We start from the raw sequence: 23811 nt of genomic DNA on the forward strand, positions 1-23811 counted from the left end.
ATTGGCCGGAGGGCAGTTCATCTTCTTCTGTTAGTGTTGTGTATGGTACTAGTGTGCTCTCCAGGTATAGACCTTCCATGCCTTGGAGACCGGCAGCGTGCCAGCTTCTGAGCTCGGTTTCTGTGGTTACTGTACCTCCTGTGGGTGTTCCCTCCCAAAGGCAAAGCTGGAGCGTATGGTGTGGTTGTGCAGGTGATATAAAGTGCTCTGCGGATGCTCTTATATGCCACGTTCAGTAGTAGTGAGTCCGGTGGCTTCGTTCTTGAGCATGGATGAAATAACACTGCCAGTTCCGCAGTCTGCAGGGGGGCTGGGTAGTTGCTGTATCCACTCTTTGGCGGTCAGCAAACCATCTGCCAACCCATTGTATTTGGGCTGGTAAGTTGTACTGTTCCAAGTGTTGATCTACCAGGCCACCCTGGTCCACAGGCAGGTATTTCTTGCTGATCGCCACCCTGTGTCTTGAGTTTCCCTATATGAAGTCTTTTACTCATTTTTCAAGGGCCCGAAAGAAAGCCGGTGGGATGTAGTGTAGGAGATAAGTATAATAGTATAAAAACCTGGGTAATATCACCATATTTACTATATCTACTTTACCTGTTACTGATTACAGGAGCGTACTCCAGAACCTCATCTGAGAGTGGATTGCGGTCAGTGCTCTCCTCAAGTTGCGGTCTTGTAAGTCTTTTGGGCTTCTGTATATGCGGATGCCCAAGTAGCGGAATGTATCTGCGACCAACGGATCCCTGTACCGCTGACTGCATACCTTGGGTCTCTGCATTTTTTGCTAAAGGAATATAGGCCGGATTTAGCAACATTTACCCACAGTCTTAATATGGCAGCGAAGCCTTCCAATATGATTTCTAATCTCAGTTGAATGCAGTGGATGTCTTATAAGTATAACAGGAGGTCGTCCGCGTACAAAGATATTGTATGCGTGTTATCCCCTAGTGTGATGCCATCTGAAATTTCCATACGTATTGCTTCCGCTAATGGCTCAATTGCCAGGGCGAAGAGCAGTGGAGAAATGGGGCAACCCTGCCTAGTCCCTATGCATACTTCCACTAGGTTGGATATGTAGGGGCCTGTTTTAACCCGCACATTTGTGGCACTGTATAATAGCTTCACCATATTGATGAAGGAGCCCCCCAATTGATATTTATCTAGTGCTGCCAATAGTAATCCCCACTCCAGAGAGTCGAATGCCTTCTCTCAGCCATTGGGTTTGCGAATAAGCAATCCTGAAAAAAGACCTGAGGTTTAAAGAGGTGTTCCTCAAGGGCACAAATCTGTTCGGGTCATAGTGAATCAGGGTGGGGACCGCTTACATCAATCTATCTGCTAAAAGCTTGGCTAGCATGTTGTAATATACATTGAGTAGGCCGAGCAGCCTATATGAGCCCTGCTCTGTGGGATCTTTATCAGGTTTAGGCAGGGACACCAAGTTAGCCTCTGTAATCCCTGATCGCCCTCAGGATTGGGTGTAACCTCTAGTTTACCTAGGGCGCTCCGATACTGTAGGAAAGCAGACTCAGTTCAAGGTAAAGGGTTGACGGTTCTTTACTAAGAAAGCATAAGGTTCAATAGAGGGATAATACTCCCTAGCAGCACAACAAAGGGTTAACACCACCCTATAGTGAACTTCCTCCTGGACCCGTCCTCCGCATGAGTGCCCGTCCGGACACTCCCCAACGGAGGGCAATGCACACAACAATGGCCAACAATGCCAATCGACCTTCCGGTCTCAAACCTTCCCCCGCACGAATGCCAGTCCTGGCACTCACCAACGAAGGGTACAGTAATTCTGGTTAGCTTCACCAGGGGCTTGTGGACCCAATGAAAGTCAGCCCATATGCCAGGTAACCTCCTGGTAATTAGTGCGCTAGGCAGGAAGCGTAGTTCAGTCACTAGCTCCCCCCAGAGCGTGATGCAGTATAGTTCAAACTGCTCTCCGAACCCAGAGGGTACACAAGTTCACAACACCGAGAGAGCAGTTAAGGCACTCGCTCCCCAGTGTTCAATGTTAGGTCTGGAGCGGTTACAGTTCGGTTTGCTCCCAGTGCTCTTAGAGTAGCCTGTCACCTGCGTGCTGCTGAAGGTGACCTCTCACAGCGCAGGTAGGCTCTGTTGGTTTCAAAGTGTTCGCAGCGCGTGTGGTAGGCGCCGAACTCTGACTTGGTAACAGCTGAGTAGGGGGGTTGAGCTTCCCCTATCTAGAACCAGAAAGCAAGCGCAGGAGAACGCCGTCTCGTACCTTGCAGCGAAGCTTCATGCCTAGCGCCAGCAATAATCAACAGTGTCCGCGGGCGCCGCCATTCCTTAAGTACTACCCGTGTGTAGTGCGCATGAGCCGCGCATCGCCTCACGGGAGTTGTAGTTCTTTCCGGTGTTGCGAACCCGGAAGTGTAGTCCGCGGTGGATGCGCTGTGTGTTTTCCTCTCTTCGTCGTTCCTGCGCCCTCGGGAGAGGTATGACAGCACATCCCTCCTCACACGCCACCCCCCGACGGGCCAGGTTTCTCAGGATACTTCTTGTGAAATGCCGCGATCAATCTGGTTGCAGAGATGCCCGCTACCGGCTCCCACGTCTGCTCCTCCGGACCGTACCCTTTCCATGCCACAAGGTACCACAGCTTGCCTCGTTTCTACTTTGAATCACGGATACCCTCTACTTCGTAATCCCGGTTGTCCTCCATCTGAACCACCACGGGAGCATGGGGCCTAGAGGACACCGAGGGCTTCAAAAGGGATATGTGGAAGACAGGATGTATCCTCATAGAGGAGGGCAAGGACAGCCTCATGTTCACAGGACTGATGCACTTCTCGATGCGGAACGGACCAATGTATTTAGGGTGAAACATGCTATGTTTCCTGAAGTGCATGTTGCGAGAAGACACCCATACGTAGTCTCCCGCCTTGTACAACGGACCAGGCCTCCGGTGTTTATCCGCTTGGGTTTTGTACCTGTCCTTGGCCTTGGCCAGACACTCTTGAGTATGCCCCACCAGTTCCTTCATATGGGCCGCTCTCCTGTTAGCCTCAGGCAACCTCCTGTCCCTTGTTGGATGTGCCAATGGGAGAAACCTGGGATGATGACCATAGTTGCCGTAGAACGGTGGCACCTTCGTGGAGCTGTGCGTGGCATTGTTGTACGCAATTTCGGCAAGCCACAGGTGTTCCACCCATTCCTCTTTCCCCTGATCGATGTAACACCTGAGGTATTGTTTAAGTGTTTGGTTGAGCCTCTCGGTTTGACCATCGGTCTGCGGATGGTAGCTGGTGGACAGAGCAGACTTGACGTGTAGGGAGGAGCACCAGGTTTTCCAGAACCGTGCCGTGAACTGTGACCCCCTGTCCGACACTATCACTCTGGGCAATCCGTGAATCCGTACCACCTCTTTCAACAGCAAGTAGGCCAGTTTCCCGGCCGTTGGTACTTTCTTACATGCTATGAAGTGACCCATCTTGGTGAGGTAATCTACCACCACCAGAACCGTTGTCATCCCCTGATCCACCGGGAGCCCTACTACAAAATCCAAAGAAATGCATTCCCATGGTCTATCAGGCGTTGGAAGAGGCTGCAGCAGGCCTTGGGGTTTTCTGTGATCTGCTTTCATGGAAGCGCATACCTCACATAACGCAACCCATGCCTCCACGTCCCGGCGAAGACTTGGCCACCAGAAGGTCCTCAGGATGTATTCTCCCGTTTTCTCGGATCCCAGATGTCCGGCGCTTGGCGATTCATGGCACCATTTGAACGCTTGTTTCCGCAGTTGTAGGTTAGGCAGCAGCATGCTACTCCCTTTCATAGGGATACCGTCCTTCATTTGCCACTCAGGGTGATGTCTCAGCCACGTTTGCCACTCTTGAGTTCGAGCTCCTATCTGCACCCTTTTCAGGAAAGCAACGGGTTGGATTGCCCCGATTACCTTCTCGGGTTGGATGATGGAGGCCACCGGTGCAGGGATGAGCGAAGACACCGAGGACTGGCGAGAGAGAGCGTCCGCTTTACGATTTTCCGCTCCAGGTCGATAGGTGATGGTGAAATTGAACCCAGAGAAGAAGAGCATCCACCGCATCTGCCTGGGGGAGAGTTGTCTGGCCGCAGTCATGAACTGGAGGTTCCTGTGATCCGTGAAAACAGTGACCACATGTTTGGCCCCCATCAGCAGATGTCTCCATTCCGAGAAGGCGTCCTTGATAGCCAGCAGTTCTTTCTCGGCTATGTGGTAGTTGCGTTCAGCTTCGTTCAATTTCCTAGACATGAATGCCACAGGGTGCAGCTCACCAGAGATCTGTTGCCGCTGAGACAAAATGGCTCCCAGAGCCACGTCTGATGCATCCGCCTCCACTATGAAAGGTAGATCCGTATTCGGGTGTGCCAACACCGGTGCCGTCCCGAAGGCCTTCTTTAAGGCAGATAGGCCGTCTCAGCTTCGGGGGTCCATAGAAAGACATGCGCTTTCCTCAGTAAGTGGGTGATCGGGGCCACCAATCCCGAAAAGCCATCTATGAAACGCTTATAAAAATTGGCAAAGCCAATGAAACTTTGCACTTCCTTGACGTTCCGAGGCGTGGGCCATTCGTTTATTGCTTTTACTTTTCGATCTGCCATCGTCTGACCCTCAGGGCTCAGCATCACTCCCAAGAACTCCACTGTTGTGACGTGGAAGTCGCACTTGCTGAGTTTACAGAACAACAGGTGTTCTCGCAGGACTTGTAGAACATTAGAAACATGCTGAACGTGTTCTGTTTCGTTATCGGAATATACCAATATATCGTCTATATATACCACTACTGACACGTCCAGCATGTCCCGAAGGACATCGTTCAGAAAGAACTGAAAGGCCGCAGGGGCGTTGCACAAGCCATATGGCATTACTAGGTATTCATACAGCCCAAATCGTGTTTTGAATGCCGTTTTCCATTCATCCCCTGTTCTCATTCGCACTAAGTGATATGCCCCTTTCAAGTCCAGCTTGGTATATATCTTGGCCGTTTTCACTTGCTCCAACAGAACATTGATAAGCGGCAAGGGATAACGGTTCTTTACCGTGATGGCATTGAGGGCTCGGAAGTCCACACAAGCGCGGAGTTCCCCATTGGACTTGGGGATGAAGAACACGGGAGAGGCGGCCGGTGATTTTGATGGGCGTATGAACCCTAGACGTAACATGGTGTCGATGTATTCCCGCAGGTGTACGTTCTCTGGTTCAGACAGTGCGTACAGTCTTCCGCTCGGTACGTTTGCCCCCGGGACCAAGTCTATTTGGCAATCGTATATTCGATGCGGTGGGAGTTCTTCGGCTTGTGTGCTATTGAACACGTCGGCGAAGGCCTGATATGCGTCGGGTAATTCCACTCGTTTTTCTGCTGCTGTGGCAACGACATGCGGTATCGCGTACTTTTCTTCCTGAGTGGAAACAGACACCCCGCAGTTGCGGGCACAGTAACCAGACGTCATGCTTATGCTATTGGATAACCAGTCTATCGAAGGGTTGTGTTTCTGGAGCCACGGCAACCCCAATATTACCCCGTATTGAGGGGCTGGTATGATATTGAAGTCGATGACTTCCGTATGTTCTTTCCCGTAGCGTGTTCTGATGTTCCCTGTATGTTGACTGATGGGTCCAGAGGCCAGTCGCCTACCATCTACTGCAAAGACGTCCTCAGCCACTGTCTTAGGTAGAAGCTGTAGAGCGAGTTCTCTCGCCTTTTCTGCATCCATGAAGAGACCCGTGGCACCCGAGTCCACCATGGCTTCTACCGGAAACCACTCCCCTTTGACTTGTAGTTGAATGGTTATGAACATGTGTCTAGGTTTGGGCAACATTTCAAGGTGTACGGAAGGGATCAAACAACGGCTCCCGGAATCCCCTTCTTTCTTCCTGGAGCTCTTCAGTTTTCCGCAGGGTTGTCTATAGGCGCGGCTGTTATTCTTGGGCCCTTGAAGCGACTAGTTTTCGGTTTAACCGGGCACTCTCTCACAAAGTGGCCTTTCTTGCCGCAATACAAGCACAGGCCTTGCTTGTGGCGTGATTCTCTTTCAGTGGCCGTTAGGCTGGCCCTTACGGCCCCTACCTCCATGGGCTCGGTTCGTACTGGGTGGGGTGTTTCGGTGGTTCCAGAAGTGTATTGGCAGGGTTTTCTCCTTTTTCTTATGATCCCCACGGCGTTCCCCTAATCTGTGGTCGAGTCGAAGGACCAGACTGATGAGTGCTTCGCACGTGGCAGGTTGGGGGTCGATTTGGGCTACCACATCCTTCAGCTCTTCACTCAAGCCTTGATGAAAGAGCGCAGCCCGCTTCTCATCTGGCCACTTAGTTTCCGACACCAGTCTTCGAAATGAGTTCATATACTGTACCAGCCCGCTATTGCCTTGGCGTAGCTCTAGCAGCTCTCTGTCTGCTGTATACGAATCGGCTCTCCTATCGAACACCTTAATGAATTCCTCCTGGAACGTGTCCCAGTCGTGAATGAGGGGATCGTCTCTGCTCACTAGAGGCACTGCCCACTGTGCGGCGTTCCCGGCAAGATAAGAAATCAAAAAGGCGACTCTCGCCTGGTTCGTGGGGAACGACCTTGGCTTGCAGGAGAAATGCAGCGCTACTTGATTAAGGAATACTTGCACTGTGCTCGGATCACCGCTGTATCTTTCGGGGGTAGCAAGCGGTATAGACACAGGCAACTCCACCACCACTACAGCTGGCTGAGTCACCACTGGCGTACCAGCGTTAAACGGGTTCCTTTGACTGAGCTCCATTCTGGCCCGTATGTCCGCCGTCTCCAACCTTGAGGCCGTTAGCTCGTTCTGAACTGCCTGAAGGGCCGCCAATACATCGTCCATATCCGCCATGTTTGTTCACCCAACCGGGAGGCTGATTAGACTGTTAGGGTTGATTATTTTGTAATCCCTGATCGCCCTCAGGATTGGGTGTAACCTCTAGTTTACCTAGGGCGCTCCGATACTGTAGGAAAGCAGACTCAGTTCAAGGTAAAGGGTTGAAGGTTCTTTACTAAGAAAGCATAAGGTTCAATAGAGGGATACTACTCCCTAGCAGCACAACAAAGGGTTAACACCACCCTATAGTGAACTTCCTCCTGGACCCGTCCTCCGCATGAGTGCCCGTCCGGACACTCCCCAACGGAGGGCAATGCACACAACAATGGCCGACAATGCCAATCGACCTTCCGGTCTCAAACCGTCCCCCGCACGAATGCCAGTCCTGGCACTCACCAACGAAGGGTACAGTAATTCTGGTTAGCTTCACCAGGGGCTTGTGGACCCAATGAAAGTCAGCCCATATGCCAGGTAACCTCCTGGTAACTAGTGCGCTAGGCAGGAAGCGTAGTTCAGTCACTAGCTCCCCCCAGAGCGTGATGCAGTATAGTTCAAACTGCTCTCCGAACCCAGAGGGTACACAAGTTCACAACACCGAGAGAGCAGTTAAGGCACTCGCTCCCCAGTGTTCAATGTTAGGTCTGGAGCGGTTACAGTTCGGTTTGCTCCCAGTGCTCTTAGAGTAGCCTGTCACCTGCGTGCTGCTGAAGGTGAGCTCTCACAGCGCAGGTAGGCTCTGTTGGTTTCAAAGTGTTCGCAGCGCGTGTGGTAGGTGCCGAACTCTGACTTGGTAACAGCTGAGTAGGGGGGTTGAGCTTCCCCTATCTAGAACCAGAAAGCAAGCGCAGGAGAACGCCGTCTCTTACCTTGCAGCGAAGCTTCATGCGTAGCGCCAGCAATAATCAACAGTGTCCGCGGGCGCTGCCATTCCTTAAGTACTACCCGTGTGTAGTGCGCATGAGCCGCGCATCGCCTCACGGGAGTTGTAGTTCTTTCCGGTGTTGCGAACCCGGAAGTGTAGTCCGCGGTGGATGCGCTGTGTGTTTTCCTGTCTTCGTCGTTCCTGCGCCCTCGGTAGAGGTATGACAGCCTCTTTCATGGTTGAGGGGAGGCTCTGTTTGCTTATGGCTGTTGTGTACAGTTCATGCAAGTAGGGAATGAGTAGCCTGGCGTAGGCTTTATAGAATTCCGCTGGGGATCCGTCTGGGCCTGGGGGTTTCCCTTTCGCCAGCACCATAATTGCACTACAGATTTCCTCAAGTGTGAGGGACTCATTAAGTTCCTCTCTTTGCTCTGTTATGACTTCTGGGAGGTGTATTGACTCTAAGAATGCAGCGATTTGGCTCCCCATCTGGAGAGCCTTGGATTGGGATAGCTCAGCATAGTGCTGCATCATTACCTTGTGTATTTCCTGTTGGGGGTACACCATTGAGCCCGTTTCTGTTTTTAGGGCGGTTCTGGGATGGTGCATCTGGTCTTGAAACAGTAGCCTCGCTAGCATTCTTCCTGCGCGATATGAGTTAGCGTGTGTGCGTGCAGAGTGTGCCGTGTATTTGTGGCATCTGAGCTGCTCTAGCAGGTCTGCGTTTTCCGCTCTTAGGGAGTTTAATGTGTTTGTGTTCCCCTCCAACTGTTGCATCTCATACATCAGTAACCTCACTTCTAGTTTCCCGAGCGCAACAGTTCGATTTATGCGTATCTTCCAATTGGCCCCCATGCAATGCCCTTTGAGCATTTTCTTAAAGGCGTCCCCTTCGAGGAGGTGGTCATCTGCGGAGTGGTCATTGTTTTCAAAGTGATCTAATATTGCCTTCCCTAGCGAGGAGCAAAACGATTGGTTTTCCAGAGCCGATGGCTGCAGGCGCAATGTGGGGATTTGAGGCCGTCCTGTGTCCCATGTGAGCTGTAGAAGCTGGGGATTGTGATCTAATCGCGTTCGCCCCAGGTATTCGGTGTGTTTTACAAATGGAAGCAGGGCGGGTGACCCAACGAAGCGGTCAAGTCTAATTTGTAGGGCGTGGACAGGAGGGTGAAATGAGTATATGCGTGCCATGGGGTTGTGGGCGTGCCATATATCTATTAAAGTCAAGTTCATGAGCCACTCCTGCAAAATTTAGGCGTCGGAGATTGCCTTTGTGCGTGCAAGGGGAGGATATGACCTGTCTAAGTGTACATCTAGAACTACATTGATGTCTCCCCCTATAATCCAGGGGAGTCCACTGCCTCTAGTGAGCACTTTTGTGAGTTTGTGGAGGAACGCGGCTTAGTCTACATTTGGCGCATACACCAAGCCCATGAGCAGTGCCTGCCCATTCAGTTTACCTTTCACGAAGATGTACTTTCCATCCGGGTCTACTGCCACCTATTCTACAGTGTGGGGGTCACCGCCTCAACCCATATCAGTGCTCCTCGTGCCTGGGATGAGTAATTTGTGCTATACACCTGACCTCTTCAGCGTTTACGGAGGCGCTCTACCTCAGTCTGGGTAATGTGTGTTTCTTGCAGGAAACCGATCTGGGCGCACCTGCGCCACAGGTACGCATGTACCGAATATTTACGGGTTGTCGTGTGCATGCCCCTCACATTTGAAGTTACGTTAACTTACGCCATGAGTGCGTTTTTATGGTCCCCTGTGTGAGGGGGTTGCAGTTGTCCACACTATCAGGGGCTCCAGCCAGGGTTTTTAGAGTTAGGGTGAACTGAAAAGGGGTTGAAGGTGTGTCAAAAGGACACTTAACGCCATGAGAGCGACTATGTAGCCGATGCTCGTCCAAACTATGGGGCCAAATAGTGACAACTGGTGTGTGTAACATGTTTAACTATGGGGTCGTGCGCTGTGTGATTGTGCGATGTGTCACTTGCCCCGGTGTCTACCGGAGAAGTGAATATTGTGGTGATTTATCCAGCCCGCAGCGCCGTGAGCGCGTGATGTACAGTCTACATCGCAACTGGGGGAGCAAAGCAAGATTCTTTATGCTAGACATGCCTGTTAGTCAATGCATTGGGTGGATGTGCAGTGTGGTGAGGAGTGTGTTTGCAAAGGCGCAGTACACATATGAAAACCTGTTAGTGGAGATTTTTATAATAAAAGGGTACTCTACAGCAAGTATTTGTTCAATGTTCAAATTATCTCGTCAGAAGTATGCAGGATGATGTCTGTTAGCTGGAGGGATTCGTGGTCTTCGGACCTCGCCGGCGACGATCCAACCCAGCTGCAGGACTGAGGGGTGCGCGTCTCAGAATCAAGGATCAGAGAGTGGGCCTGCATAGCAGACACTGCATTGAGGGCCTCGTGGCATTCCATCTCCCTCTGTTCCATAACTGGTATTGCTGCCTGCAGATGGGACTGTTTGGGGCTTTTCACCCTTCCACTCTGATAACCTCTTCTGCTTTGTCAGAGCGGCTGCCCGCTTGTCTGTGGTCTAGGCCTTGTCAGTCGGCCTATTTCCTCTAGCCAGTATCAGCCCTCGGATGGAGTTTTCAAGAATTTTGTTTGGCCGAAGGCAACACGCAACTTCGCTGGGAACATGAGAGAGTGTTGTATGTTCAAGGAGCATGGCTGTTGCTTAACTTCAAGATAAGAGCCCTGTCTTTTTTTAACTTGTATTGTGTAGTCTTGTGTAGTCTGGGAACATCATCACCAATTGGTTCTGCATTCGTACCTCAATGAGTTTACATGCTTTCCTCAGTACGGTGTCTCCGTCCCTGTAATTGAGGAGTTTGAAAAGCAGCAGCCTGGGTCCTGCCCCTGGGGGTAGGTGCCGAGCCGGCACCCTGTGGGCCTGCTCCACTACGAAATGTGTTGAGAATACATTGTCTGGGAGGATGTCCTGCAGCCATTGTTCTACAAATGCCACTGGGTCTTGCCCCTACTAGCCCTCAGGAATGCCCACCACTCGTATGTTTGTGCGCCTCGAGCAATCCTCCGCGTCATTCAGACAGTTCTCCAGGGTGTCCATTCTATGTATGAGGTCCACCAGTGTCGATGCATGGCTGTACGTGATTAGCTTCAATTCTGCCAGGGCTTGGTCGTTAGTTTGGATTTCCTCGCCAGATTTCCGGTGATCTGCTTTTCAGCAAGGTGAAGTCTGATGCAACCTTGTCTATCCTTGCCTCCAGTGAACTCTAAGTATGTTCTAGGACTGTGCTGATTTTTAGGTCGAGGGACTGTTGCACTGCGAAGCAGTGAGGGCGGAGTCCTGAAGATTTTATGTTTTGGAGTTAGGGGGCTTGGAACCCGCCTCTCTCCTCCATTCTCCTCCATTGGCTGGCTTCCTAAACGGAGGCCAGCCATTGGAGGAGAGGGGAGTCACTCCAATAAAGCCCCGTCTCTTTCGGATTCGGGGGCGTGTTTTTTTGAGTTCTTTCGACTGTGATGTCATCTGTCACTCAGAACGCCAAACACGCCCCCGAATCCGTAATTTGCGGAGCTTTGCGGCCGCCATTTCTTTTTCTTGTTTATACTGCCGCCGGTACTGTGTCTAGCTTTGTTGAGATCGCAGTGTTTGGAGCTTCGCCTGTTGCCCTCCACTTCCATGCGCTGATTGTCTTGCGCCTTGAGTTGTGCTGCTACTTGCTGTGTGTTAGTTCTGAGGTGCCCCATGACCAGTTGTTGCGCGTTGGGCATGCAGGTACGCTTCACAGTTGATGATACTTTATTTGATTAAAAAAAATTATAATCATAAAAGTGGAGTACATACAGGCTTATACATAAATAAACAGTTAAAATAACTCAAATGTGATGGAACTGCTTTTTTTTAAAAAGAGAAAGAAAAAGAAAAAGAAAAATGTATCAATATTGGTACTAAAATCTAGCTTTGTCCCATGTTGGTTTCTTTAAAAAAGCATTGACAGGCCCTTCCGATTACTGAGTGAAATTACGATATGCATAACGAATGAAAATTGTAAGGCCTATGTTTAAAGCTGTATTTTCAGGAGTCAGAGCTGCGATAATTGCCTGTCTACGGGTCCGGATTCCCAGCCTGTTCCACTCAGTTTTCAATTTTAGTCTGCGCTGTGACAGTAGAGCGGGGCAAAGACATACTACATGCTCCAGAGTTTCAGCCATCTTGCCACACCCTCTGCACAATAGATCCTCTGACGTTCGGCGCCAGAAGGGTAAATCCTTTCAAAATTGCCAGTCATCCAATCTAAGAGCCATAAAGCTAGGTTTTAAGTGCAGGGGATAAGTGCAGGACAGATAAGAAGAAGGAGAGGCCAGCCCATTGGAATTCATTATTGCCCATGCGTGTCTACATTTAGAAAGGTGAGCTTTATCAGTGATTAGGGACCTCATTCGAATGCGTTTCTTAATGCTGATTTTACGCTTCAGGGTCAGTAGCTATGACAAGAACCGAGGGTCCAGGCAGGTCACTGCCGCACAGAGAGCAAGGCGTCCACAGTGTGCTTGCCAGCTACTTGTTCTTGCCGCTTAACCGAGAGGCCCCCACGGTGCCCTGACGCCGCCTGCGCATCTCTCAGCAATATATTGCGACTGCCTAGGTTTTCAGGGCCCTGCTGTCCTCCCAGGAAGGGTTCTCCACTTCTCCTGTTGACTGTGTCACAGATGTTGTTTGTCCCAGGGGAGCCGCCACCCATTGCCAAGTGGAAGGCGTCTGTCCCAAAGACAAATGCCAGTTGTTGTCCTACAGAACTGCCGGTGTCCTTGTTGTGCTTGCTGCTGTGCCTCCGATTTGCTGCTTGTTCTCAAGGGGCAAGATTGTGTCCACTGTAATGTCCGCAGCTGCAAATGGTGCGCCCCAGTCCTCCAGTGGGGGCCTCCTCTGTTGCTGGAGCTCCTGGCTTCTTAGGAACTTCCCACCTAGCGGTCTTGTCTTGTCGCCTGTTCGCACTGTATCCATGCCAGTCAGCCTATTCTCCCAAATGCGCCTCCATGCACGGTTGGTCTCTTGGGAGGGGAGTATTTGTATACCTAGCTAATTCATCCGAGGTCCGACAGTCTCAGGCCAGCTGTGCAATTTGGTGTGCCCGTTTACTTCACATCACGTTTCGCCTCTCGTGTTCTGCGAGTTGGCTCTATAGGGCCCTGGCATTGGTCCTTGACACTGTGGACACACTTGCTCTTCTTCTCCTGTGGTTGGGTCGGGCCGAGAAGGGTTGCATGCCCCAGAGGGCTCACACACTCCACCTTTCACATGTTCTCGTGAGCAGTGTTACAACCAGCACCTGTCTCTGCCGGGTTCTTGCCTGCTGTGGCCGCCCTTCTGCCCCCTTAGCGCTTCGTCGCACCTTTCTATGCCCGCTGGGCCTTAGTCAGCCAATTCCTAGTCCTGCGCATCTCTCCTCGCTTTTATTTTGCCATGAAGGAGACCCCGAGCCAGCTCCTATCGTGTTTCCTAGCTATTTCACTGGGGCTGTTGTCCACGTTTGACCCTTGCTGTCTGGGGCAGTTTGCCCACCACGCCCCAAGCGCTTCCCTGTCTGTACGCCAGATGCGCGGTGTCTAGGGCAGCCACCTCCTGGCAGTGCTCTTCCCCCTCTGCCCGCAACTGCTGGAGCTGTGTTAGTGCTTGCGGCTGCCACAGGCCACTGTGGGGCCGCATCCTTGTGGTGGGGCACTGCACTTGTCGTGCAGCATCTAGACGTATCCAGTCTTCGCACCACAGTGCCGTGTTCTCATGCGGCGGCCGCCCCACACCCGCACCTGAAGTCTTGCGGCCTGGCTTTCACGCTCAGCACAGGGAATGCCATCGGTGGCACCTGATCTCCTTCGGCGTCCTGCTCACCTCATGCCTCTTAGCATGCTCTTCTCACCGCTGATCTCCGGTGAGTCGCTGTTTTTGGCTACAGGCGCGCATCACTCCCTGCTGTGGCGTGTCACGATGGGGTGCCCGGGGTCGACTTTCACCCACAACATTCACCTAGGGGCGCGCGCTGCATCGTCTAGCCCTCTGTTAGAGTGCGCCCGTTGCTGCGGTGCACGCAGCGTAATATCCCTCATTTTCGGACACCAGCTGCACTGAAGTGTCCGCTATTGGTTCCGCCACACTGCAGTGCCGCGGGGCAGGATCACCTGATGTTGTAGCCTTCACTCACCTGAAAATCCAGGGGGTTCAACTTGAGAGACGAGGAGATTTTTCTCTTCTGCCCTGAAGAATTTACTCCTGAATGACTGAATATGAAATACAGCCAGACAAGACTAAAACCCCAAGGGAAAGGGGAATTGGGATAAAATAATAAACAGAAAGAGACACTCCAAGATTCTGCTTCGCTTGCTTAGGAAATCCTGACATCTAAGGACTGTGTCTCTAATCACAAAGAATAAATAACCAAAGAAAGAAAAATTAGCTATTGTCCTTTGCGCTCATATGCTATCTATGCACCACAAAATAAAGTAATGTATATTTCCCTTCTGGTTATGTTTCCACCAGAATCTTAATTTTTGACAAGACGCAGTTTTTAAAAATGACAAACCTGTACAAAGAAATAATAACATTTCACAAAACATTAGTGATCCATGTACCTAGGGTAAAAAGTGTGAATTCCAAGATATTGTTTTTACAGAAAAGGAAATTCACTAATAAACTGTTTATATCAGAAGTAATTATTACAATTCTAATTTTCAGTTTTATCTTGCAGCATGAATGATTTCCTGAAGTTCCTCTTTCTGCACTTCAAGGTAAATAACAGTCTTTCTCTTTAACTTGATTTATATCTCCATACACGATTGCTTGCAATCATATGTGCCAACAAAAATACTTTGAGTATGCTTTCTCGTTTATTCTTGAACTGTCAAAAAGTATTTTTCACCTTTAAACACAATTCACATTTCTTCAAAAAAAGGATTAGGTTGATTAGGTTAAATTGTTTACAAGTCAACTTACTTGTTTTCTGTGCGTGCGGTAAGCGTGTGTTTCTTTTTAGTCTGCAACCTTACTTTCGTTGCAGGTTGGAGCGCGATTTCTGGAGGACCCAAGAAGCCAAAGAAAACGTTTCCGCGATGTGAGGGGAAGAGGAATGTCGCCTGACCGGACACGAAGGAAGAGGCCCCAAAGGAGGACTCGCTGGAAGAAGGATCCCGGACTTCAGGTAAGGAAGACAAATTTGAGCATAAGCGCCTTTGCACTCTCTGTCAGGGCTTTTATATTACAACTGGAGGGTGGAGCCTTTTCACAAGGCGAAGGAGAGATTGCAATGCACGTGTGTGATCTTTGTCCAACTGTCTATTCTGACAACGTGCAGTTTATGCTAATTAAGTTTAACACCCGAGTGCTCCTTTAATGATGGCCTGACAGTTCAGCAAAAACAAACCCTGGTAAGGAACAAGCACTGGCAAATACAGAAGGTAGATCTATTCATTATCTGACAGGGGTTTTAATACAGGGTCCAACATTATTATATATGAGTATCTGACAGGGTATTCAATACAGAGACCAACATTATTATTTATGAGTCAGAGCGGGGTTGAGAATAATTTTGTACAGTAACCCTAACACCCGATGATTTCACAGGATAAACGAGGCAGTGTGGACGGAGCGCTAAAGACTTGCTTCAGCCATCTTATCTGGCTAACCACGCCCCTGTATGATCACTATTGTTGTACACACACTCAACCAGTGGTAAAGCAGTATCCCAGTCAGAAGACCAAGTGGCAAGAAGGCACCACAGAATCTGTTCTAAGGATTGTTTTGTGCGTTCTGTTCGTCTGTCGGTTTGGGGGTGATATGCAGAGGATAACCGAACGTCAGCTTCAAAGGTAGAGCACAAAACCTGAAAGAATTGTGATACAAACTGGGTCCCTCATCAGAGATAATTGTGGAAGGTAGCCCAAGGAGTCGTACAATATGTTGTATGAATAGTGTGACTAGTGTTTTGGCAGTGGGACTGACTTTTAACAGGACAAAATGTGCCATCTTGGTCAGATAAACCACTACCACCCAAATGACTGTGTGATCATGAGCAAGGGACCATGAGCAAGGGTAAGAGATTTGTTATAAAATCCATGCTGATTGTACGCGATGGGGTTGGTAGAATTGGTAATAGGTGTAAAAGACTAGATGGTGCAGTTTGCTGTGCTTTTGCTTGGATACACGTGGGACAGTTCTCTATATGGTTTTTAACATCCTGTGACAGCGTAGGCCAGCAAAACCAGCGTTTACATAATTCTAGGGATTTCTTTTCTCCCATGTGTCCTGCAAGAACTATGGTCCCAAGTTATTACTGTTTCTTGCAGTTCTTGACTGGGGATGTATAATTGTTCATTGTGATAGAGTAAACTCTTGCACACCACCACATCAGGGGGACATGGAGTAAAAGCCTTCATTTCATGGGGAGAGGAGTTGGCCTAATGGCTAGGGCGGTCGACCTCGAATCTGGGGCACTGGGTTAGAGTCTCGGCAATGACGCTGAACATCCTGTGTCCACGTCCTCTGTAGCGTTATTAGCAACACCCTTCTACGTTTCTTCCCCCATAAGAAGTCTACCATTATGCTCTCTAGTGTGTGGACGTAGTGTCGCGGAATTATATAGAGTAAGTGTTGCAATGCATATAGACAGCGAAGTAGAACAATCATTTTAATGATTGAAATGCGCCCCATGAGCAACAAAGGCAGATCCTTCCAGAAAATAACTTACCCTTGCAGTCCTTCAATGACCCAACCAATATTGAGCTCGAGATAGGTAGCGGCTGCATTCGCCAAGCGAATTCCCAGATATTGCGCCCCCTCTCCCACCCACGGTAGCTCTGTGTGCGGCAGCTCCAATACTGGGACCATGGCCAATCTATCCACGGGGATCACTCTGGACTTCCCGGGTCGATAAAGTCCTGAGATGCCACCAAAGGGCTGCAGCTCTGTTAGGAGCAGAGGTATAGCGCTCTCCGGGTGTGTTAAATAGACCTGTGTGTTATCTGTGTATAGGGAAACTATAAGATTGTTTTCCCCTAATTTAATACCCAAAGGATCCAGCACAGGCCACAGACGTGCCGCCAGAGGCTACATTACCACTGCAAATAGTAGAGGGGAGATGTCAGGGCTCGGGGTGCAAGAGCTCATGCACTTCCAAGCGTCAGCATTTTCTCAGTGCCACAAATCCCGGGTTCCGGATTAACCTACAAGAGACCGCAGGTAATCGTCACCAGAAGCCGAACAATTGGGTGATCACGCCCAAGATGGAGGTGTGCCAGAATGATTGCCGGTCTAGTCGCTCGCAAGCCCGAGGACCGACGCTGCTGTGAAGTTCCGCGGCAGCGTTCCATGCCGCGCACTTCACCGTAGTTTTCTTCAGGTTAGGACCTGTGCTCCCTATTGTAGCTAGTCAGAGTGAGTACTAGAATATTTTGGCCCTGTTAGGCGCAGGGTAGTTACCGTTGCGTTCTTGTCGAGAAGACATTAGGGTTTGTTCTGTGGTATAATTTTCAATTTCCCTATTACCGAAGAATTCACTAACAGCCTGCGGCAGCAGACCTTTCCTCAGTGGGTTCTGCTGAATCCTTGAAGGTTGAGTCTTTTCTTTCGGAAGATGACAACCACAAGTATTCTCCTGTTTGAGAGAGAGAGAGAGTTCCGTTAATTGAACAATAATTATAATACAGAGCGAGAGTGACAACCTGAGCTTCGAAGTTCACCACATAAAGAGAGAAACTAAGTGAGAAGACTAGAAGGAAGTGTGAGAGAGTGTGGAAAACCGAAGATAAGCCAGGCAGTCTTCTTTGTGCCCAACCCCTTTCGCCCGGCTTGGGGTTCGTGGGAAGGCCTGAGAAGGGAATTGGGAACATTCGAAATTCTGCTCCAGAGAGTGCTGCAAACAGATGAGTGCTAAGAGTTTCATGACAGGAGAGCAGGCATCCCTGATGGGTGCTTCGACAAAGATTGAGCTGACCAGACACCATTATCCCAACTCTGAATCCGGCGATAGGGGTTGTATACAGCAGCTGCACCCACTTTAGAAACTGCTCACCCACCCCAATTTGTCTAAGGGCCTGCACATATAGGGCCAATCAACTGAGTTGAACGCTTGTTCAATATGCAATAGTGCTATTGCACAGCCTGTCTCCAATAAACTTGAGGCGTGCCATACATGCGCCAACCGCCACAAATTATGAGCCATACTTCGAGAGGAGACGTTCCGCCATAATCCTGCTGAGTATTTTTACATCAATATTCAATTGCAAGATAGGCCTATGAGAACTGGGTTGGTTGGGATCCCTATCATTTTTCAGTATCAAGGCCACCATTCCTTCCCACAGAGGGCCGTAGAGATCCCTTTCCCAATGCCTCATTATAGACTTCCAAGAGTCTATCTGCCAGTAGTGGGGCAAATTGCCTATAAAACTCTGCCGGGAGCCCATCGGAGCCCAGACTCTTAGCCGGTTTAAGTCAGTGTATGGCAAAGCTTAACTCCTCTTTGATAATCAGGGCACTCGGAGCCTCAGTCTCCTCAGGCTTCAGCTGGAGAATCTCGACAGTATTGAAATAGGTGAGAATTGCCTCCTCATTTGAGGAAGGCCGCCCTTTATATGCCACCTGTAAATGACTCGCCAACGTCTACGCTGTTGCTCCTTGTGTGTACACCAATGACTTTGTCAGTGCGGATGTTTTTCTGGTCTCCGGAGGTTTGTCAGTAGGGCCTCCTTCATGGCCCCCATTCGGTCGTGCGATAAGAGGTCGACTCCTAGTTCTCCTCAAAGAAACGGCTTAGTTCTTCGGAAAGCGTGGCCACAAATGGAGGGTCTGTCAGGGCCCAGTACTGAGCTGCCACAGGGGAATCTCAGACCTAACCCCTTGCCCTCCCAAGCTCCAGCAGGACAGGGGAATTGTCCGATAGGTATCTAGGTATATAATTTATCCCACCCACACTCCAACCGAGGTCTATAGCGAGAAACCAATAATCAAGTCTGCTAGAGGTCCCTGTGGCGGCGTGTGACAGGAGAACTGCCTAATGTTTGGATGGCGCTTGTGCCATACATTCCTTAGGTGCATGCCCTTTAGTATATCCTGGACTGCGCTAGTCAAGTTGGGTTTCGTGTGGGGTTGCAGCGGTTCACGGTTAAGGAAGCCATCCAGGACGCAATTGACATCCCCAGCCAGCATCATTGGTGCCACCAAATATGGTGAAGCTGCCTCCATGAGAGCAGGAAAAAGGGAAGCACTATCATCGTTGGGGCATATACGTTGATAATACACACTTCCGTACCCATGCAGAATGACAAATCTTCCCTCTGTTTCTACCACGTGATGTAGGTGTTTAAAGTGGACCCCAGGCGCCACCCAAATGAGAACCCCTCTAGCAAACCCAGAATATGAAGTGGCATACAATTGTCCTCTCCAGCACTTCTGCAGGCATGGTATAGTGTCCCAACTGATTCCGGTAGGCAGGCCACAGGGACCTTATATCTCTTCAGGTATGCAAATACATCTCTACGTTTTTCAAAGGCACCTATGCCTCGAACATTCCATGATTCCATCTGATCAACCTAATAATGGTGGCCACCATAGAGTGCACTCATGTTCCATTTTGTCGCAATGCGGCCATTGGGCCACGAACGATTCTTGTAACCTTAACCCTGCAACCATCGTTTCAAGTTCTGTCGTCTGACACTCAAGAAGGAAGGACTCTCTGAACCAATCCCAAATATTACCAACTCCCCCCCCCCCCCTCTCCTTGGTCAATATAACATTTTCCTTCCCATCTGAACATCACATGGTAAAGGCATGTAGATGTCGCCCCATAACAAGAGAAACCCCAGGACTTAGGAAACAAAACCCTTCTCCTCTCCTCCCAACAGTAGTGGCTGGCCAGCCGGTGATGTGCAAGGGCTAGCCTCCAGCTTCTTAATCGGGTACTCGCCTCTGGGGGCAGGCCGCCGTCAACTGTCTTCAGTTTTTGTGTGGAAGCCTCCATCTATATATATGTTCCCTGGTTTTTCATTGCAACCATCCAATGGTTTATTCTTACCAAGTATCTTAGAACAACGTTACCATTAATTCCACCTATCTGTCTCTCGTTCCTCAGCTGCATGCCTCCTTTAGTTGTCTGTGTCTTCGCTAGGGATAATGTTTATGAGTCGGTTAGGTGACGAAGCCATTGACTCCGGCACAACATCCGAGGCCTGTAATGCTCCATCCGGAAAGACCCTAATTCGACTAGGGCTCCGGGTCCTGTCGCTGACCTGTGAAAGAGTTTGCTTTCACCGAGCCCGGGGTGGCCTGCCCTACCCCGTCACCTGGGGCATCTCCGTTGAAGGCACCAAACAAGCTCTTAGTGAGCCTCAAGTGCTCAGCCAGTCGCTAACCTCTGCCGCAGAGAAGAAGAACAGTACTTCCCCTTTGCTCTCAACTCTCAGCTTTGCCAGAATAAGGAGTCTGTATTGGATGTCTAAATCTTGCAGGCATTTCATTGATCCTGCACTCGCTGCGTGTAGTCGGGTAAATGGAAATCGGGTGGGCCTCTTATACCAGCGGTCCCCGGCTTTGGGTAAGTTGCAGGATGGAATTACGGTCATGAGAATTGAGAACTCTGGCAATGAGAGACCTGGTCATTGCCCCTGGTCTCAGTAGTGGGATAAGTGTTCTATGTGCACGCTCCACGGTAAAAAGCTTTGACAGCTTCTAGGGGGGCAGCACAGCAACAAGCCAGTTCTCCAGGAACAGTTCAGCAGACGGTCACTCCGCTTTTTCGGGGAAACCCACAAGCTGGAGCTTGTTCCTGCTTGACCTTCCATCCTCATTTTCAGCTCGATCATCTAGGCGCACCACTTGCTTCTGAAGGTTGGTGACCTTCTCCCTTTAGGCATTTGAGCACCAACTGCAGAGTGTCCTCCGTTTATTGAGTGGTGGTCACCCTATCTGAAACCTTCCTCAGATTGCACCAGAGCAAATTCATTTTGATGGCGACGGAGTCTTTTATGGATCATCTCATTCCTCGTAGTCTGGATAGCCGTCAGCACATCAGCAATAGATGGAACTCACTCTTCGTTTTGTGGACCAAGGCCGCCGTCACTGCCCCTTGGTCCAGGGGGAGTGGGTGCGCATAGTTTGAGATTTTATTGGCTTGAGCCGCCTTATCTCCCTTCTCTTTCATCATTCATACTTCATGGTACTTCTACACTCTTCAGGAAGCCTCTTCTGTATCGCCAAGCTGGGGTTCTGGACCCAGCTCCTAAATAGCAATGCCTCCCGTCTTCACTCCGTGTACCTGGACCGGACTGCCACCTCAGGCTCCAGGCCGCCCAGACACTTCTCATGCCCAACTGCTTCCTTGGCATGCAAGTGTTCTCCTTGTGTTAGACAGGTCGAAATATGGGGAGACACCAAACTTTTCCCCCACTGTTGTGTGCGGAAGTCCTGTACCACCAGGCTCCAGTCGGTATTTATGCTGCCTTGTGAGCCTCGTTCAGAGCTTCCACCACTGCCTGTATTGTTCTCCTCAGCTCACCAAGTGCTGGTACATCTGTGTCATGGCCACTAGTTAATCACTGCCCGCGCTGGCCTCCTACCTGTCTGCGGGCCAGTGTCCACATCCAATTCAGGAGGGTGTCTCGTACCTTCTTTGCTGGCCCCCTCTTCGTATACAGCACTCCGGGACGCTTCTAAGCTAGGCTTCAGTTACTAAGGGAGTGTTAAGCATTTCAGCAGCACCGGGTCATGCATAGAGGGTCTGAACAATTGGGCTGCTTGTGATGATCTCACATAGAGTCACAGGTCCTCTTTAGCAAAGGCGTCAGGTTACGGGCGCCTCCGCACCCAGTCAAGTGCCTCTCTCCCTGCGGCTCTGGCCCTCCTTTCCAGTCCTTGCATCCATGGGGCGGCGCTGCCTATGGGTAACCTCACCCGGCCCTTGCAGCCCGCCTCCGTCTGTCTCCTCTGCTTCACTGTATTGTGGAGCCGCCCACCACGTGCCGGCAGCTGTCGTCTCAACAGCTCAGTGATATTGCACCTGTGTCTCCTCACCTACTCTCCAGAGGGCTTGTCCTCTTCAGCCGGGAAGTCGGCTCTGTGGGTAGCCAACGTCACTTTCCTCCCATGGTCAGCCGGTGGCCCACTCTACATGTCTCAGCCTCTGTGTATCACCGTGGCTGCCATCCGGATCAAGCTGCGGCACTTCCACCACATAGATCATAAGCGGCAGTCTTTTCAGCAGTTGCCCGATTCAGCCCACGGGTATCATCTCACTTCAACAATTATAGGATTCCGGGTGGCACCAAGGAGGGTGAGACAATCCCTCTGCTTTACATGTCAGTTTTATGCTTGTCTTCTACACTCAGGATGGTTGCGGATTACTGAAGTTAACGGGAGCTTCTGGGAACACGTCTACACCGCCATCTTGCTATGCCGTGCCCCCCTATTATTCGTTCTGTTGGTATAATAGGCTTTGCCTCTTAACATGTCTGCTTTTTGTTGTCTATTCCCTGGCCGACAAGTAATAACAAAATCGAATTTGTTAAAGAACAACAACCAGCAGAGTTGACGAGGTGTTAAGGCCTTGATGTTTTGAAAATACTGTAGATTGTGCCATTCTTGAAAGCAAGCTTAGTGGCAAGGAGCTCCCTCTCGGCCACTGTATAGTTTTTTTTGCCAGAAGTAACTTTTTTGAAAAATATGCAACAGGATGGAAGCACCCAGATTCCGGGTCTCGCTGGGAAAGGGCAACCCCAACTGCAATTTGAGAGGCATCAGCCTCGACAAAAAATGGCTGAGAAGGATCTGGGTGCCAAAGGAGGAGGGCTTTCGTGAAGGTCTTTTTAGTTGCTGAAATGCCCTTTCCGCCTGTGAATCCCAAAGAAAAGGTGTGCCCTTTTTCAACAAACGTGTGATGAGTGACACAATGGTGAAAATTTAGGAATAAAACGCCAATGAAAATTGGTGAATCCAAGAAACTGCTGTACGTCTTTCACTGAGCTTGGTGTTTCCCAATTTAAGATGGCTTTCACTTTAGAAGTACCCATTGCTATGTCATCAGGGGAGATGACATATCCCAAGAAGTCTGTACTTCTAGCATGGAAAACACATTTTTCTCATTTGGCAAATAGGTGATGTTCTCTGAGCTTTTGGAGGACTGTTCGAACATGACCAATGTAATCTTCTGGGGAAGAGGAATAAATTAAAATGTAATCTTTGTATATGATGACGCAGATGTCAAGGAATTCCTGCAGCACATTGTTTATAAAAAACTGGAAGGCTGCAGGGGCGTTACACAGACCAAAAGGCATCACTGTTTATTCAAAGAGCCTGTATTTGGTCCATAACGCTGTCTTCCATTTGTCTCCCTCCATTACCCAGATCACATGATAGGTACTGCGTAGGTCACGTTTTGTCTAGATCGTGGAACTACGAACTTGGTCCAATAAGATAGGAATCTGTGGAAGAGGCTATTGGTGTTTAACTGTCATCTTGCTAGTCAGTCATCCAAATATTCACGGAGGTACACTGTCTTTTGTTCAGATAGACCACATACTCTGCTACAGGGCAATGAAGCCCCTGGGACCAGGTCTATTTGACAGTCGTAAATTCTGTGGGGTGGCGTTCTTGTGGCCTGCTGTTCGCTAAACACATCATGAAAACCACAACTTAATACATATTTGGCAATACCATCTGTAAGGGTCCAGTTTGAATAACAATTAACCAGGAGGATAATTCGGAGCCATCAACAGGTTCCGGCTGATCTTTGCGTACTAATGGTATACCCAATATTTTGGCCAGTCCTGGATCCAAAGTTACAGAATTCAGTAATACGGGCAGAACCTTGCATGCTTGTCATGAAAGAACAAGCATTATAATGAGAGTGAGATGACGGGGAACAGGAGTCATGGTGTTTGCTAGATGACGTGAGACCCCATGCATGTAAGAACTCGATAAGGCAGTCTCAGACTTTATCGAGCCAACTAGTTTTTCATTTGCTCCACAGGGGTATCTTTGCCTATCAGTGCTACAATAGCCTTTTTACTCGGTAGGAGGATCTATGAACTAAGCCAGGACGTCCTTCAGGTCATCTCAAAGCCCACGGTAAAAAAGA

At 49.8% G+C, this 23811-nt stretch overlaps 1 protein-coding gene across 6 annotated transcripts in view; it reads right to left on the reverse strand.

The window, feature by feature from the left end:
- The window catches only part of LOC144771467 (potassium/sodium hyperpolarization-activated cyclic nucleotide-gated channel 2-like), a 1987727-nt gene that overhangs the window by 1417677 nt on the left and 546239 nt on the right, over positions 1 to 23811 (reverse strand). The window lies entirely within an intron of this gene.

The sequence above is a fragment of the Lissotriton helveticus genome, chromosome 8 (genome assembly GCF_964261635.1).
Source record: "Lissotriton helveticus chromosome 8, aLisHel1.1, whole genome shotgun sequence".
Taxonomy (NCBI): Eukaryota; Metazoa; Chordata; class Amphibia; order Caudata; family Salamandridae; genus Lissotriton; species Lissotriton helveticus.